General features: G+C 45.0%; 1 long non-coding RNA gene across 3 annotated transcripts; it reads left to right on the forward strand.

Moving 5' to 3' along the window:
- Window positions 1-3,665: 3,665 nt before the first annotated feature.
- On the forward strand, window positions 3,666-18,483 carry LOC143973423 (uncharacterized). Of its 3 annotated transcripts, XR_013272029.1 has the most exons (9): window positions 7,839-7,925; window positions 9,144-9,209; window positions 11,287-11,351; window positions 11,960-12,026; window positions 13,056-13,119; window positions 13,754-13,817; window positions 14,257-14,320; window positions 15,363-15,428; window positions 17,434-18,483. It is a non-coding gene; the product is annotated as an uncharacterized LOC143973423 (long non-coding RNA). The 3 variants fall into 3 exon arrangements; XR_013272032.1 differs by lacking the exons at window positions 7,839-7,925; window positions 9,144-9,209; window positions 11,287-11,351; window positions 11,960-12,026; window positions 13,754-13,817 and adding exons at window positions 3,666-3,724; window positions 4,347-4,413; XR_013272031.1 differs by lacking the exons at window positions 7,839-7,925; window positions 9,144-9,209; window positions 11,287-11,351; window positions 13,754-13,817 and having other exon boundaries at window positions 11,472-12,026.
- The last annotated feature ends 353 nt before the right edge of the window (window positions 18,484-18,836 follow it).

Here is an 18,836-nt window from a genome sequence, read left to right on the forward strand (position 1 = left end):
ACCCATACCGACCAATCACATTTGATGTTACTATAGAGACCTCGGTATGACTTAATTCTATAAGTTTAAGGCCTTTGCTGAGCTTCGGCAGCTTTCCAGTGTGCCAGAGGTGCCAATCCCCTTTAAATACTATGTATTAGATGTGAACCTGTGGGCTCTCCTTTTGAAAAGCCCTGTGTGCTTTGCGTCTTTAGCGCGTTTTGTGAAAAACGCACCAAAAAAAATACATCTACCACTATAGTCAATGTTGACGCAACGAAAAAAAGCAACATGCCTTGTTTTTGAGCTCGCTTTTTGAGTCACATATCCATTCCCCCCCCCCCCCCACCATGGAGAAAAAAGCATGAAGAACGCACTATGCGTTTTTTTTTTTTTAACACAACAGATTTAAAAAAAAAAACGCACTGCAAAGGCAATGTGCGTCTCACAACAGAGTGCGTTATTTATTCAATAACGCACTCTGCATTACTGAATAAAACTATTTGTATAATTTGTTTGCTGAATTTTTACCTTCTTTTTTTCTTCTATATTTGTTCTTCATTTTTCTATTTTTTTCTATTTTTCTTCTTTTATTTTTATTTTGCCTTTTTTTATTTATTTTTTAAGCAAGTTGCAAAAGCAACACTGAATCTGGGCAATCAGGGGTTAAAGTTGAAGAGGGCATGGCTGTGTCAGCTGACCTTTTCTAGTCCATGCAGTTTTGGTTTTTTTTTTTGTTTTGTTTTTTATCATTTTTACTTTATTTCCTCTTATCTGCAGCTGTCCAGGAACAGCTACAAGTCCCAACTCTGCTTGCAAAAGAAAATAAGAGTTATTTGAACTTATTTGGAGAGTTTGTTAGATTTGTCAGGTATGTGCTGTCACAAATAAAGTTGGATAAAAAAAAAAAAAAATGTCTGCTTTCCATATAAATACGCCCACTTTTGGAGCTGTCTGCCCTGTTGGTCTACAGATGGAGCACATGGCTTGCTGCTGCCATGTTTGTTTGGTAAGTGATGTTTGATATGTTGGGTTAGAAGCTCTGGGTTACATTCATTTTTCCTGCACTTTGTTTAAATGTTCTAATCTTCTAATCTTCCCTATGAATTGTGTTCTGCTTTGTGTTCAAACAGGCAAGCCTGAACACAAAGCTGCAGAGAACAAATCCAGGGGAATCCATGCTAAAATCTACTGCTGATCAATGGGAAGCATGCATTCCTCTTTCCACTGCTGGTGACTAGGAAGCATGCCTCCCCTTTGCCACTGGCGATTGATAGCAAGCATGGCTCTGGCCCTTTGCCACTTGTGATAGATAGCTCTGGCCCGTGGCCATCGATGGCAAGCATAGCTCTGCCCTTGGCCACTGGCTATTGATAGCAAGCATGGCTCTGGCCCTTGGCCACTGGCGATCGATGGCAAGCATGGCTCTGGCCCTTGGCCGCTGGCGATCGATGGCAGGCATGGCTCTGGCCTTGGCCACGGGCCATCGATTGAATTATTTTTAGAGGGGGATTGTTGCATTAATAGCTCAGTGTACTGAATATTAAATAAGCCCCAATTATCAATGGATAATGTCCTTCTAGCAAACAATCACATGACTGCTGTAAAACCGTATGGCGGTCAGTTGTTGATTGGCTGCTCTGGTTATCGCACTTTCCTATAGGACCATTTATTTTTGTTTCCAAACCCCCATGTATACTGAGCAGTCAGCCGCACTATAAACTAGGACTGCAACGAACGATTATTTTCATAATCGATTAGTTGGCCGATTATTGTTTTGATTAATCGGTTAATGACCTAAAAAAAAGAAAAAAAAAAGGTGGTGTATAATTTAGTTAATGTGTAAAGTTTAAAAAAAGTAAATTTATTTTTAAAATTCTCTCTATGCAGTGGTGAATATAAATGACCAACTATATGGTAGGGAGCAAAATATCTAATCCACTCTGAGAATAACAGACAGAAGAGATATACTGTATATATTAGAGGGGATATATACTATTAGAGGAGATATACTGTATATACACTATTGAAGATATACTGTGTATTCCATTAGAGGAGAGATATACTGTATATACTATTAGAAGCTATATACACTATTAGAGGGGATATATAATGCATATACCATTAGAGGGGCTATATGTAGTGCATATACCATTAGAGGGGCTATATGTAGTGCATATACCATTAGAGGGGCTATATGTAGTGCATATACCATTAGAGGGGCTATATGTAGTGCATATACCATTAGAGGGGCTATATGTAGTGCATATACCATTAGAGGGGCTATATGTAGTGCATATACCATTAGAGGGGCTATATGTAGTGCATATACCATTAGAGGGGACATGTATGGTGCATATACCATTAGAGGGGATATCTATGGTGCATATACCATTAGAGGGGATATCTATGGTGCATATACTATTAAAGGGTCAATCTGGTAAATATCATCAGACTCATGAACTTTAACCCCGTTTTGTTACTGGCCGATTAATCGATTATGAAAATAGTAATTGATTAGTTATTTCAGCCCTACTATAAACCATGTATGCGTTTTTAGTAGGGCTGCAACGAATGATTATTTTCATAATCGATTAGTTGCCTGATTTTTATTTTGATTAATTGGCTAATATGTGAACGTGTCCCATAGGAAACAACGTTAAATGAACTGTAGTGCGTTTCTGCAAAAAAAAAAGCACCAAAAATGCATTGGTGTGAACCAGGCCTAAGACGATTGGTAGCAGCAGCATGTTTTTTTTGGCATGTGTTTAAAAAAAAATAAAAATAAAATAAAATGGAGTCCTTTTTTATAGCAGAAAATCGCTACTATAAGGGGCTCATTTATACTGTAGAACAGTAAAAGTAATATATAGTGAAGTAGGATATATGGGCATTTTTAACTAGGGGTCAGACATGAAGGGAGATATAAATCTTTTAGATTAAAGTAGTAGTAAATGCTGGTTTTGTGGTTTTTGTGCTTTTGTTTTGTGATATAATCATTTTAAATATGCAAAATACTGGTAAAAGTTTACTTTAAATGTCATTGTAATGCCTTCTATTACCTCCAGTCCAGCCTCCATTTTCTCTGGGTATCTTTGTAATTATGTATAATTGTGATTATTATGTTTCTGTTAAAGCAGGGGTAGGCCCTCCAGCTGTTGAACTACATTTCCCATGAGGCATTGCTGGCACTTAAAACGACTCCAAGAGGCATGATGGGACTTGTAGTTCTGCACCAGCTTGAGCGCCCCCAAGTTGCCTCCACTCCACGTTCAAGGAATGTGTTTTATTGGTTATATGTTAATAAATGGCCGCTACAGCCAATTTTGACTCCAGACGTCTGTTCTTGTATGGTTGGATTAAGTGGGGCTGTAGTTGTGGGTAATTCCTCGGAGGGAACGGGAGTGTTTTATGTCTGTTTACTCCAGTCATGGAATATTTTGGTGGATGACCATTTTGGCGTCATGCTGTTCTTTAACCCCAGACAAGTATGCAGGTTTAGGCATTCCCCAAATACGGATACTTTTCTGGGGAGATAAGGGATTTAGGAAGCATCTTTTGGTAGGTCGGTAATGCTAGATTCCTTATTTCTTGGTAGGTTTATGGTATCTATTTTGGTTTAATCGACTTTGGTAGAATTGACCCCATCGTTCATTTTATGATCTTTTTTTCAATTTCCAGTGGGAGGAAAAAAAGCCCAAAGCAATGTGGAATTTCCTTGGTGGCCCTGCAGCTTCAGCAAATGGTAAGATGAAAAAACACAGGAGGTGGCCAGGTTCTGGGGATCTAGGAGTGAGCTGTTATGGTTCGGTTGGAAGCATCTGGCAGGGATTGAGCTCCCGGGGGTGTGGATGAAGTGCGCGAGCCTTCCCCCCCAAGTTCATTGTCGACAGTGTTGCATGCCCTGCCCTGTCACAGCGGAGAACTTGGTTGGCTTTCATTCACATCAGTGTTCAGCATTCCATGAAGGTTACCGGTTCCTAGGAGCTCCTTCTCTGTAAAGAGATGCAGGTGGCGAGTTTCACTCTGATCCCACTTGGGGGAAGTCTGCGGAGAGCTTCCCCAACACTGGCCTCTGTGTCGGGCGCATGTTGACCCTTGCGAGTCGGGATGTATGCAGGCCACATACAAGTCGGGACGCATGCGGCAACACGCGTGCTGGGACACACGCTGCGCCTGCGTATGAGGTCTCTGCTCACGCTGTCTCTGCTCACGCTGTCTCTGCTCACGCTGTCTCTGCTCACGCTGTCTCTGCTCACGCTACTTCTGTTTCTGAGGCCTCTGCGCCGACCTCCTGTGAAATACAAATGTCATGTTGCGCGATCAAGCTTACTGTAATAATTTTATGATCTTTTTAAATTTTCTAGCGGGAGAAAAAAAAAAGCCCAAAGCAATACGGAATTTCCTTTGGTGGCCCTGCAGCTTCAGCAAATGGTAAGCTTTTTATAAACACGGGACGAGTTTCTTATTTTTTTAAAATCTTTATTTTAAAGATGTGACACAGATACCAACAATAAGACAACTTCACATTGCATATAGACACTGCATATAGGCTATGGTAAGCTTATCCAGCAAATCAACTATACAAAATAAAAGCGCATAAGTGAATGAGGCCATGCAGTCTGACCCATATCACTAGTTGAAGTCTAATACAGGGTGGATAGAAGCTTCTGTGCCCATCACTTTTTGTGTTTTTCATTGAAAAAGCAGAGATTGAAACGAGAGAGAAAGATAAGAAAGGGAGAGAGGGAAAAAAGAGCTAAAAAGAGGGGGGGGGGGGGGAGACGGACAGACAGGTTGGGGGTCACCCCCGGGGAGTCAAGATCAATAGCACTGGACAAGCAGTGGGGATTCTAGGTAGTGGGTCCTAGAGTGTATTGGTGGAACTCATCAGAGAAGCGAAAGAGATCCCAGTAGAACCATCTGGACTTATGTTCCTCTGACTTATCCCGCAAGGCAGAGGTCATATCTTCCATTTGCTCAATATCCTTCACTCTCGCAAACCATTTGGCCACCGTTGGCGCAGACTGTTGTTTCCATAGGGGTGGGATGCTTGCCCGTGCAGCATTAAGGAGATGTTTGAGAAGGGATTTATGATGATGTTTCCTTGATAGGGGGGTAAGGTTGAGGAGGACCACAGCTGGGTTATCATGTAGTCTGTGAGTTTCTGTATGAGCTTGAGCACTGGCTGCCAGAAAGTTTGGAGCACAGGGCAATCCCAGAAAATATGTAAGAGCGTGCCTGAGTGTTGGCCACACCGCCAGCAACGGTCAGTTTGCAGAGGGAATATCTTAGCCAGCACAGAAGGGGTTCTATACCAACGCGTCACTATTTTATACGTAGTCTCTTGAAATTTGCTGCATAGGGAAGATTTCTGTGCGAAAAAGAGAATACGATCCTTTTGGGGTTCTGTGAAGGTGACTTGCAAGTCCCTCTCCCATTTTGTTAAGAATGGGGAGTCTTCAGTGGCGTGAAGGTCTAGTAAGGGTTTGTAGGAGGTTGACAAGGACCTCCGAATCGGTCCCTCACCCAAACATAATTCCTCAAAAGGGTGGAGCTTTCTGCTAAAATGGGTTGGTTTAGGCAGAGAACCGAGGAAGTGAGATAGTTGATTAATCTTCCAGCGATCTAATGAGGAAGGGGCCAGACCACCGAGCAAATTCTCTGCAATGAGCCATCCGGAAAAACCCAATAGCGAAGAGGTTCTCATGAGTCCCTGCGGGGCCCGCGGGAGAAAAAATGGGTCAGTGAGGCCAGGTATAAAGTTCGGGTGCCCCACAAGTGGCGTCATTGGGGATGGAAAATCTCTTAGTGAAGATAAACGGAAGAACCTTTTCAGTTCCATGAGAGTTGGTCCAATCAGTGGGTGAGTAGTCAAGTGGGTGGCAGAAGTTTCCCCTACCCAAGGTAGACCTGCAATTGTGGCTCGAGCACGGGATGAGTTTATGAACTTGTATCGTTACTTGAGTTTTGAGTTTAGCCACATGGTTATTGTGGACCACAGTTGCTAATTTCATTGCTAAACTGAGTTATGTGCCTTTCTCGTGACTCGTGGGCTTGGATTTACACACACGATTTGGAGGTGACCAGGTTCCTGGGGCCTAAGAGTGAGATGTTATGGTTTGGTTGGTAGTGTCTAGCATGGATTGAGCTCCTGGGGTTGTGGGTGTGGTGAGCGAGCCTTCCATGTAATTCCCTGTTGACAGTGCTGCTTGCCCTGTCGCGCTGGAAAACTTGGTTAGCGCCTTCGTTCACATTTCACTGTTTTGGTGCATGACCAGTTTGCCGCCATGCTGTTCTTTAACCCCAGACAAGTATGCAGGTTTTGGCATTCCCCAAATACGGATACTTTTCTGGGGAGGTAAGGGATTTAGAAAGCAGCTTTTTCGGTAGGTCGGTAATGCTAGATTCCTTATTTCTTGGTAGGGTTATGGTATCTATTTTGGTTTATTCGACTTTGGTGAAATTGACCCCATCGTTCATTTTATGATCTTTTTTTCAATTTCCAGTGGGAGGAAAAACAGCTCAAAGCAATGTGGAATTTCCTTTGATGGCCCTGCAGCTTCAGCAAATGGTAAGATGAAAAAACACAGGAGGTGGCCAGGTTCTGGGGATCTAGGAGTGAGCTGTTATGGTTCGGTTGGAAGCATCTGGCAGGGATTGAGCTCCCGGGGGTGTGGATGAAGTGCGCGAGCCTTCCCCCCCAAGTTCAGTGTTGACAGTGGGGCATGCCCTGTCACAGCGGAGAACTTGGTTGGCTTTCATTCACATCAGTGTTCAGCATTCCATGAAGGTTACCGGTTCCTAGGAGCTCCTTCTCTGTAAAGAGATGCAGGTGGCGAGTTTCACTCTGATCCCACTTGGGGGAAGTCTGCGGAGAGCTTCCCCAACACTGGCCTCTGTGTCGGGCGCATGTTGACCCTTGCGAGTCGGGATGTATGCAGGCCACATACAAGTCGGGACGCATGCGGCAACAAGCGTGCTGGGACACACGCTGCGCCTGCGTATGAGGTCTCTGCTCACGCTGTCTCTGCTCACGCTGTCTCTGCTCACGCTGTCTCTGCTCACGCTGTCTCTGCTCACGCTGTCTCTGTTTCTGAGGCCTCTGCGCGCCGAACTCCTGTGAAATGCAAATGGCATGTTGCGCGATCAAGCTTACTGTAATCATTTTATGATCTTTTTCAATTTTCTAGCTGGAGAAAAAAAAAATCCCAAAGCAATACGGAATTTCCTTTGATGGCCCTGCAGCTTCAGCAAATGGTAAGATGAAAAAACACAGGAGGTGGCCAGGTTCTGGGGATCTAGGAGTGAGCTGTTATGGTTCGGTTGGAAGCATCTGGCAGGGATTGAGCTCCCGGGGGTGTGGATGAAGTGCGCGAGCCTTCCCCCCCAAGTTCAGTGTTGACAGTGGGGCATGCCCTGTCACAGCGGACAACTTGGTTGGCTTTCATTCACATCAGTGTTCAGCATTCCATGAAGGTTACCGGTTCCTAGGAGCTCCTTCTCTGTAAAGAGATGCAGGTGGCGAGTTTCACTCTGATCCCACTTGGGGGAAGTCTGCGGAGAGCTTCCCCAACACTGGCCTCTGTGTCGGGCGCATGTTGACCCTTGCGAGTCGGGATGTATGCAGGCCACATACAAGTCGGGACGCATGCGGCAACAAGCGTGCTGGGACACACGCTGCGCCTGCGTATGAGGTCTCTGCTCACGCTGTCTCTGCTCACGCTGTCTCTGCTCACGCTGTCTCTGCTCACGCTGTCTCTGCTCACGCTGTCTCTGTTTCTGAGGCCTCTGCGCGCCGAACTCCTGTGAAATGCAAATGGCATGTTGCGCGATCAAGCTTACTGTAATCATTTTATGATCTTTTTCAATTTTCTAGCTGGAGAAAAAAAAAATCCCAAAGCAATACGGAATTTCCTTTGATGGCCCTGCAGCTTCAGCAAATGGTAAGATGAAAAAACACAGGAGGTGGCCAGGTTCTGGGGATCTAGGAGTGAGCTGTTATGGTTCGGTTGGAAGCATCTGGCAGGGATTGAGCTCCCGGGGGTGTGGATGAAGTGCGCGAGCCTTCCCCCCCAAGTTCAGTGTCGACAGTGGGGCATGCCCTGTCACAGCGGAGAACTTGGTTGGCTTTCATTCACATCAGTGTTCAGCATTCCATGAAGGTTACCGGTTCCTAGGAGCTCCTTCTCTGTAAAGAGATGCAGGTGGCGAGTTTCACTCTGATCCCACTTGGGGGAAGTCTGCGGAGAGCTTCCCCAACACTGGCCTCTGTGTCGGGCGCATGTTGACCCTTGCGAGTCGGGATGTATGCAGGCCACATACAAGTCGGGACGCATGCGGCAACAAGCGTGCTGGGACACACGCTGCGCCTGCGTATGAGGTCTCTGCTCACGCTGTCTCTGCTCACGCTGTCTCTGCTCACGCTGTCTCTGCTCACGCTGTCTCTGCTCACGCTGTCTCTGCTCACGCTGTCTCTGCTCACGCTGTCTCTGCTCACGCTGTCTCTGTTTCTGAGGCCTCTGCGCGCCGACCTCCTGTGAAATGCAAATGGCATGTTGCGCGATCAAGCTTACTGTAATCATTTTATGATCTTTTTCAAATGGTAAGATGAAAAAACACAGGGGGTGGCCAGGTTCTGGGGATCTAGGAGTGAGCTGTTATGGTTCGGTTGGAAGCATCTGGCAGGGATTGAGCTCCCGGTGGTGTGGATGAAGTGCGCGAGCCTTCCCCCCAAGTTCAGTGTCGACAGTGGGGCATGCCCTGTCACAGCAGAGAACTTGGTTGGCTTTCATTCACATCAGTGTTCAGCATTCCATGAAGGTTACCGGTTTCTAGGAGCTCCTTCTCTGTAAAGAGATGCAGGTGGTGAATTTCACTCTGATCCCACTTGGAAGTCTGCGGAGAGCTTCCCCCCCCAGGCTGGCCTCTGTGTCGGGCGCGTGTTGACCCTTGCGAGTCGGGATGTATGCTGGCCACATGCAAGTCGGGACGCATGCTGGCAACATGCGTGCCGGGACACACGCTGCGCCTGCGCATGAGGTCTCTGCTCACGCTAATTCTGTTTCTGAGGCCTCGGTGCGCCGACCTCCTGTGAAATACAAATGTCATGTTGCGCGATCAAGCTTACTGTAATAATTTTATGATCTTTTTAAATTTTCTAGCGGGAGAAAAAAAAAGCCCAAAGCAATACAGAATTTCCTTTGGTGGCCCTGCAGCTTCAGCAAATGGTAAGCTTTTTATAAACACGGGACGAGTTTATTATTTTTTTTAAATCTTTATTTTAAAGATGTGACACAGATACCAACAATAAGACAACTTCACATTGCATATAGACACTTCATATAGGCTATGGTAAGCTTATCCAGCAAATCAACTATACAAAATAAAAGCGCATAAGTGAATGAGGCCATGCAGTCTGACCCATATCACTAGTTGAAGTCTAATACAGGGTGGATAGAAGCTTCTGTGCCCATCACTTTTTGTGTTTTTCATTGAAAAAGTAGAGATGGAAACGAGAGAGAAAGATAAGAAAGAGAGAGTGTGGAAAAAAAAAAAGCTAAAAAGAGGGGGGGGGGGAGACAGACAGGTTGGGGGTCACCCCCGGGGAGTCAAGATCAATAGTACTGGACAGGCAGTGGGGATTCTAGGTAGTGGGTCCTAGAGCGTATTGGTGGAACTCATCAGAGAAGCGAAAGAGATCACAGTAGAACCATCTGGACTTATGTTCCTCTGACTTATCCCGCAAGGCAGAGGTCATATCTTCCATTTGCTCAATATCCTTCACTCTCGCAAACCATTGGGCCACTGTTGGCGCAGACTGTTGTTTCCATAGGGGTGGGATGCTTGCCCGTGCAGCATTAAGGAGATGTTTGAGAAGGGATTTATGATAACGTTTCCTTGATAAGGGGGTAAGGTTGAGGAGGACCGCAGCTGGGTTATCATGTAGGGAGATGTCTGTGAGTTTCTGTATGAGCTTGAGCACTGGCTGCCACAAAGTTTGGAGCACAGGGCAATCCCAGAAAATATGTAAGAGGGTGCCTGAGTGTAGGCCACACCGCCAGCAACGGTCAGTTTGCAGACTGAATATCTTAGCCAGCACAGAAGGGGTTCTATACCAACGCGTCACTATTTTATACGTAGTCTCTTGATATTTGCTGCATAGGGAAGATTTCTGTGCGAAAAAGAATATGATCCTTTTGGGGTTCTGTGAAGGTGACTTGCAAGTCCCTCTCCCATTTTGTTAAGAATGGGGGGTCTTCAGTGGCGTGAAGGTCTAGTAAGGGTTTGTAGGAGGTTGACAAGGACCTCCGAATCGGTCCCTCACCCAAACATAATTCCTCAAAAGGGTGGAGCTTTCTGCTAAAATGGGTTGGTTTAGGCAGAGAACCGAGGAAGTGAGATAGTTGATTGATCTTCCAGCGATCTAATGAGGAAGGGGCCAGACCACCGAGCAAATTCTCTGCAATGAGCCATCCGGAAAAACCCAATAGCGAAGAGGTTCTCATGAGTCCCTGCGGGGCCCGCGGGAGAAAAAATGGGTCAGTGAGGCCAGGTATAAAGTTCGGGTGCCCGACAAGTGGCGTCATTGGGGATGGAAAATTTCTTAGTGAAGATAAACGGAAGAACCTTTTCAGTTCCATGAGAGTTGGTCCAATCAGTGGGTGAGTAGTCAAGTGGGTGGCAGAAGTTTCCCCTACCCAAGGTAGACCTGCAATTGTGGCTCGAGCACGGGATGAGTTTATGAACTTGTATCGTTACTTGAGTTTTGAGTTTAGCCACATGGTTATTGTGGACCACAGTTGCTAATTTCATTGCTAAACTGAGTTATGTGCCTTTCTCGTGACTCGTGGGCTTGGATTTACACACACGATTTGGAGGTGACCAGGTTCCTGGGGCCTAAGAGTGAGATGTTATGGTTTGGTTGGTAGTGTCTAGCATGGATTGAGCTCCTGGGGTTGTGGGTGTGGTGAGCGAGCATTCCATGTAATTTGCTGTTGACAGTGCTGCTTGCCCTGTCGCGCTGGAAAACTTGGTTAGCGCCTTCGTTCACATTTCACTGTTTTGGTGCATGACCAGTTTGCCGTCATGCTGTTCTTTAACCCCAGACAAGTATGCAGGTTTTGGCATTCCCCAAATACGGATACTTTTCTGGGGAGGTAAGGGATTTAGAAAGCAGCTTTTTCGGTAGGTCGGTAATGCTAGATTCCTTATTTCTTGGTAGGGTTATGGTATCTATTTTGGTTTATTCGACTTTGGTGAAATTGACCCCATCGTTCATTTTATGATCTTTTTTTCAATTTCCAGTGGGAGGAAAAACAGCTCAAAGCAATACGGAATTTCCTTTGATGGCCCTGCAGCTTCAGCAAATGGTAAGATGAAAAAACACAGGGGGTGGCCAGGTTCTGGGGATCTAGGAGTGAGCTGTTATGGTTCGGTTGGAAGCATCTGGCAGGGATTGAGCTCCCGGTGGTGTGGATGAAGTGCGCGAGCCTTCCCCCCAAGTTCAAAGTCGACAGTGTTGCATGCCCTGCCCTGTCACAGCGGAGAACTTGGTTGGCTTTCATTCACATCAGTGTTCAGCATTCCATGAAGGTTACCGGTTCCTAGGAGCTCCTTCTCTGTAAAGAGATGCAGGTGGCGAGTTTCACTCTGATCCCACTTGGGGGAAGTCTGCGGAGAGCTTCCCCAACACTGGCCTCTGTGTCGGGCGCATGTTGACCCTTGCGAGTCGGGATGTATGCAGGCCACATACAAGTCGGGACGCATGCGGCAACAAGCGTGCTGGGACACACGCTGCGCCTGCGTATGAGGTCTCTGCTCACGCTGTCTCTGCTCACGCTGTCTCTGCTCACGCTGTCTCTGCTCACGCTACTTCTGTTTCTGAGGCCTCTGCGTGCCGACCTCCTGTGAAATGCAAATGGCATGTTGCGTGATCAAGCTTACTGTAATCATTTTATCATCTTTTTCAATTTTCTAGCTGGAGGAAAAAAAAAGCCCAAAGCAATACGGAATTTCCTTTGGTGGCCCTGCAGCTTCAGCAAATGGTAAGTTTTTTTTTTTTTTTTTTTTTTTTTTTTTTTTTTTTTTTTTATAAACGCGGGATGAGTTTATGAGCTTTTATCGTTACTTGAGTTTTGAGTTTGGCCACATGGTTTTTGTGGACCAGAGTTGCTAATTTCATTGCTAAACTGAGTTATGAGCCTTTCTCGTGACTCATGGGCTTGGATTTAACCACACGATTTGGTGGTGACCAGGTTCCTGGGGCCTAAGCCCCTTGTACACACGGTCGGAGAATCCGTCGGAATGTCCTATCGGACCGTGTTGTCGGATAATCCGACTGTGTGTGGTATGCATCGGACTGATTCCGTTGGACCCAATTTTCCAACTTGTTGGAAATATTTTCCGACCAACTGGTTCAATCGGACATACTCCGATCATGTGTAGAGAATTTTGATCGGGTTAAGTGCTACGCATGCTCAGATCAAATTCCTACATCAAAGCTATTGGCTACTAGCCTGAATGTAGTCCCATCATAACGAAATTACGTCATCGCGTTCTGAATGATCGGATTTTTCGACAACTTAGTCCGACTGTGTGTATGCAACAGTTTCGGACAAGATCCGACGGAATTTGATTGTCAAAATCTCCGACCGTGTGTTCAGGGGCTAAGAGTGAGATGTTATGGTTTGGTTGGTAGTGTCTAGCATGGATTGAGCTCCTGGGGGTGTGGGTGTGGTGAGCGAGCATTCCATGTAATTTGCTGTTGACAGTGCTGCTTGCCCTGTCACGCTGGAAAACTTGGTTAGCGCCTTCGTTCACATTTCACTGTTTTGGTGGATGACCAGTTTGCCGTCATGCTGTTCTTTAACCCCAGACAAGTATGCAGGTTTAGGCATTCCCCAAATACGGATACTTTTCTGGGGAGGTAAGGGATTTAGAAAGCAGCTTTTTCGGTAGGTCAGTAATGCTAGATTCCTTATTTCTTGGTAGGGTTATGGTATCTATTTTGGTTTATTCGACTTTGGTGAAATTGACCCCATCGTTCATTTTATGATCTTTTTTTCAATTTCCAGTGGGAGGAAAAAAAGCTCAAAGCAATGTGGAATTTCCTTGGTGGCCCTGCAGCTTCAGCAAATGGTAAGATGAAAAAGCACAGGAGGTGGCCAGGTTCTGGGGATCTAGGAGTGAGCTGTTATGGTTCGGTTGGAAGCATCTGGCAGGGATTGAGCTCCCGGGGGTGTGGATGAAGTGCGCGAGCCTTCCCCCCCAAGTTCAGTGTCGACAGTGGGGCAAGCTCTGTCACAGCGGAGAACTTGGTTGGCTTTCATTCACATCAGTGTTCAGCATTCCATGAAGGTTACCGGTTCCTAGGAGCTCCTTCTCTGTAAAGAGATGCAGGTGGCGAGTTTCACTCTGATCCCACTTGGGGGAAGTCTGCGGAGAGCTTCCCCAACACTGGCCTCTGTGTCGGCCGCATGTTGACCCTTGCGAGTCGGGATGTATGCAGGCCACATACAAGTCGGGACGCATGCGGCAACAAGCGTGCTGGGACACACGCTGCGCCTGCGTATGAGGTCTCTGCTCACGCTGTCTCTGCTCACGCTGTCTCTGCTCACGCTGTCTCTGCTCACGCTGTCTCTGCTCACGCTGTCTCTGCTCACGCTACTTCTGTTTCTGAGGCCTCTGCGCGCCGACCTCCTGTGAAATGCAAATGGCATGTTGCGCGATCAAGCTTACTGTAATCATTTTATGATCTTTTTCAATTTTCTAGTGGGAGAAAAAAAAAGCCCAAAGCAATACGGAGTTTCCTTTTGGCCCTGCCACTTCAGCAAATGGTAAGTTTTTTTTTTTTTTTTTTTTTTTTTTTTTTTTTTTTTTTATATAAACACGGAACGAGTTTATGAACTTTTATCGTTACTTGAGTTTTGAGTTTGGCCACATGGTTTTTGTGCACCAGAGTTGCTAATTTCATTGCTAAACTGAGTTATGAGCCTTTCTCGTGACTCATGGGCTTGGATTTAACCACGCGATCTTTTGGTGACCAGGTTCCTGGTGCCTAAGAGTGAGATGTTATGGTTCGGTTGGTAGTGTCTGGCATGGATTGAGCTCCTGGGGGTGTGGATGAGGTGCGCAAGCCTTCCCCCTAGTTCAGTGTTGAGCCAGTATTGCTAATGTATTTAATATTGATGTTCTGATAAACCCCTTCCTTTTTTCTATACAAAATCAACCGCTTATGTTTTCATGTGATCCTAAGGCTTACGTTTTATATTGTAGCTGGCGAGATGCCTACCAAGGCTGAATTATGGCAACACGATGCTGTCTGAGAGTAAACTGAGAGGTATGTATCAAATTAAATGTGTGACCACTGTGGCTGGACAGAAGTCGGTTTATCCCGGCTCGATAAGTGCTGCAGAGGCAGTAGGATTCAAATCTGATTTGTATATTTTGTGGCTGGGTTCACACGATCTCGGCGTTGGACATCCGCGTGCGATTTAGCACTGTATTGCTGTGCAGATCACATATGATGTCTGTGCAATGTGAATTCAACCATACAGATTATATATGGCTGAATTTGCATTGCATTTGGATCGAAAGGGTGCAGGACCCTTTTTTGCTCTGCACTGGAATTGAATCGGATCAAATGCGATCCGATTCCTGCACCATTTCACAGCGTGTACTGACAACCGAACTGGGGGTGTCATTAAAGTGGAAGTAAACTCCCCTATCGTTTTCAGCCAAGGAAGCTGCCTTCTTTTCCTCTGTTTAATCTTCAACTGCTATGGTGCTGCACATGTGATTTTGTTATGACACCAGCCATTGGATGGTTTGATAGTTTGGCTGAGAGCACAGCCAATGTGCAGTTGGCATTCCCGGGATGCTTTTTTTTTTTTTAACTGTTTAAATCCATGGGTTTACTTCCACTTTAACTTTGTATTGACACCCACAGAGGTTCACAGAGGGAATTGTGACCTGCCTGTGAGACATGCGATGGGGGAACTCGCACAGGAATCATGCTGGTTCTCGCATCGCATTGTGTGAACCTAGCCTCACAGCAAGGGAGTCAACCCTGCTGTCAAAATAAAATGAGCGGGGAGGCTTCCCGCATTTGGATGGAGGAATCTGATCCTTTTTTTTTTTTTTTTTTTTCATTTAACCCACTGGTTAAACATAAACTGACTCCTGCTTTAACGGCTCTAGAGATTCAGGGCTAAGTGACCCTGGAACACATTGAAGCCAGGTTTAACCATACAGCAAGCATTTTGGGTTCACAGTGAAAGTCTGTATTGCATGACATGGTTTAGATTGGACCTCAGATTTCATTATCTCTGAATACATAGGCATGACTCCATTGTAATTTTTTTTTTCTTTTCCATGACTAGTTGGAAGGCCATGAACAGTCAAAGCAAGAAGAAATCCCTTTTCTGCTCCTGCAGTACTGGCAAATGGTAGGTAGCATGGCTTGGGTTAGCCACACAATTTTGTGGACCCAAAAATGAATGTACTTGGTTTTGCAGGATTAGGAAGTAGAGCGAGAATCTAGAACTCAATCATCTGTCTGAGTTGTGAGTTTTCATCATAACTCATTGCTTGGGTTTAACCACTCAATGTTGTGGACCCAAAAATGAATGTACTTGGTTACGCAGGATTAGGAAGTAGAGCGAGAATCTAGAGCTTAATCATCTGTCTGAGTTGTGAGTTTTTCATCATAACTCATTGCTTGGGTTTAACCACTCAATGTTGTGGACCCAAAAATGAATGTACTTGGTTACGCAGGATTAGGAAGTAGAGCAAGGAATCTAGAGCTCAATCATCTGTCTGAGTTGTGAGTTTTTCATCATAACTCATTGCTTGGGTTTAACCACTCAATGTTGTGGACCCAAAAATGAATGTACTTGGTTACGCAGGATTAGGAAGTAGAGCAAGGAATCTAGAGCTCAATCATCTGTCTGAGTTGTGAGTTTTTCATCATAACTCATTGCTTGGGTTTAACCACTCAATGTTGTGGACCCAAAAATGAATGTACTACTTTGTTACTCTGAGTTAGGAAGGAGATAGCCAAGTAGGATAGGTCTAAAGCAGAGTTATGAGCTTTCATCCTAACTTGCTGCATGGGTTTAGCCACTCAGTTTTTTTTGTGGACCCAAAGCTTTATATTGGCTTATACTATTTTAGCCACTGTAGTCTATGGCTGAGTTTATGAATTTTATTGGGAAAGTCTACCGGGAGCTCCCCGCTCTCTGTAAGTCTCTGCGGGTGCATTGAATTTTATTATAGCTCTTAAGTTTTGGGCTCAGAGGTTCTTGTTCAGTCTGAAGTCTCTTCCTCCTTGGGTTGTGGGTTATTGGGGCGTTAAGGAGCTTTGATGGAGCAGGGCAGGGCATTGCAACACTGCTTCACCCGAGTCTCTGCCTCATTCACTCACGGCTTGTGCTTTATCCTGAAGGTCATCGGTTTCAAGGATTTGGTTTCTGCAGGGCTGAGCAAGAATGTTAATCTGATCCCTTTGGGAAAAGTATACAGGGAGTCAATATATTCTATGGCTGAGTTTATGAATTTTATTGGGAAAGTCTACAGGGAGCCCCCGCTCTCTGCAAGTAAAGGGTCAGCTGTTGCAAGACGGTCTTAAATTTTTACTGTGAGCTGTAGTTGGGCATCTGGACTGGTTGCCAGGCTGTTCTGTAGTGGCAGCTTTGGGGACTGGGTCAATCTCAGTCTTTGCTGGATTGGGGGAGGAGTGCCCACTCCTTCGAGAAGGCCGAGGCTAGTTTGTATTCAGTCTCCTTGTCTGCTGCTCTTGTGCATCCTGGCAGTTAGTCTAGAAGTTTAACTATGGCTTACAGTGGGAATGGCGGATTCTCTTATAATTGTTCATCCTTTCTTCCTGGGAATATGGAGTGGTGTTCTTTGGAATGGTTCTTTGTTTTTCTTGGTTGGAGTATGAGGGCACTATATTACAGTCAACAAACACTTCAGCCAGGCCAAAATCAACGCTCCCTATTCTTGGGTCAGGCTTAAGATATGGAGTCAGGATGCCTTGTCCCCTTAAGGGGAAAAGGTATGACACATGTCGTTCCCACACTAATAGGTTTAATCTTCCCAAATTTTATTTATTGGAATAAGTCTGCAAGTTCACACCGGATGTATTGGTGTCAGGAAGCTAGTTGTTAGTTTGGACAGGGTATAACCTCATTTAATGTCCACCTTAGAGGAGAGTAGAATGTAGTTGCAAAGGATTTCCCTTTTGATTGCGGGCTTTGTGGTCCCAACAGAGCAGAGTTTATGGGCAATACATATGCACTTGAGGCCCTCGGTGTCAAAGTTGACCACCACTTCGTTAATGGTCTCCACAGTGCCCCTCCTAAATCACACAATTTAGCTGCCAATGTGGAAATGGGCTTTAAGGATTGCTTATCAATGTCTCATCTCTAACCCTTTATCCTCTTTTTTTAGCTCCTGCCTACGTGTCAATGAGTTTGCTCAACTGAACTTCTAGCAGTGTTGGTGTGCCAGCAAGGTCGAGGAAAAGCAATCAACCCAAAGATGTCTTCATTGATTTTTACCGGACTTCCTTCCCAATTTTTCGATCTGTGTGCATGAAGATGTAGCCTCTTTCTGATCACTTTAATGACTGTCCTCTACTATTTATAATATGGAATCATAAACACGATATAAAGAGTAAACCGCGCTATTCAAAAAAGTTTAAAAAATATAAATAAATTCCCTACAAGCAGCAACCCTAATCGTAATACTCCAATAATAGACTGAATAGGTGAAAAAAGTGAGCTGCGCTTAAAAAAAAAAAAAAACTCTAATCAAAAAAAAATTTCTAATCACAAAAATTCATCAGTAATCACAAGGAAAAATAGTGACAAAGTGACAATTAGCTTTAAAAATTAAAGAAAATAAATTATATCAGGGAGTAATATCAAACATATAAGTGACAAAAAATTTAATCAGTGCCCATAATATAGTTAGCATAAATTACATATCCCTTATATATAAATCACATAAATTGTCAGTATTAAAGAAAATAAACCGACACACCACCAATTAGTTTTAATAAATGAACAAAACAAAACCTAACAAAAAAAAAATTTTAGAGAAAAAAAAAAATCAGAGTCCCAGAAATAATATCCATAGTATAGTGTTGATTCTTCCAAAGTGAAAATATGGAATTGACACCCACAATGCTCTGTGTTAAAGGGAATCCAAGCAATCGCCTCCACCAGTGAGAAGGGGGGCCGCTTACCAGAATTATAGATCTCAGTGTCAATGAGATCAACAGGGCAAAAGCACAGAAGTTCTGGATGAACCGTGAGCCACACAGCCTTTATCCTTGATGCAAAGCCTGTTTCCATGTGTTCAGCTCTAGAGAGTTTCTAGAGATGAACACATGGAAACAGGCTTTGCATCAAGGATGTGAATATGGGATGCATGCTCTCTGCGCCCCCCCCCCCCACCACCACCCTCATTTTGAATGTGGGATGCATGCTCTGCACCCCCCCCCCCCCCACCATCATTGTGAATTTGTGGGATGCATGCTCGCCCCCCCCCCCCCATTTTTTTTTTTTTATTTTTTTTTTTTTTTTTTATAGTCCTATGTTACACAGCAGGGCACATAGTGGGTCTGGATGGGGTGCAGAAACTGGCCAACTTTTCATGTTGCTAGTGGCTCGTTTCTCGGACTATCTCTTATCCTAGCAACTAATTGGCCACTTAACATGAACATATGACCAGACTCCCGCCCTCCTGAGCCTCCTGGTGTCTGAAGTAGGACTGGCAGCACTGACATAAGGGGAAGGATCTATGATGGCTGCTGGCCAGTAAGGATGAGTTCAGGCATGTTCATAACC

The sequence above is a fragment of the Lithobates pipiens genome, unplaced genomic scaffold (assembly GCF_037356315.1).
Source record: "Lithobates pipiens isolate NorthernLeopardFrog02 unplaced genomic scaffold, aLitPip1_a1.2 Scaffold_82, whole genome shotgun sequence".
Taxonomy (NCBI): domain Eukaryota; kingdom Metazoa; phylum Chordata; class Amphibia; order Anura; family Ranidae; genus Lithobates; species Lithobates pipiens.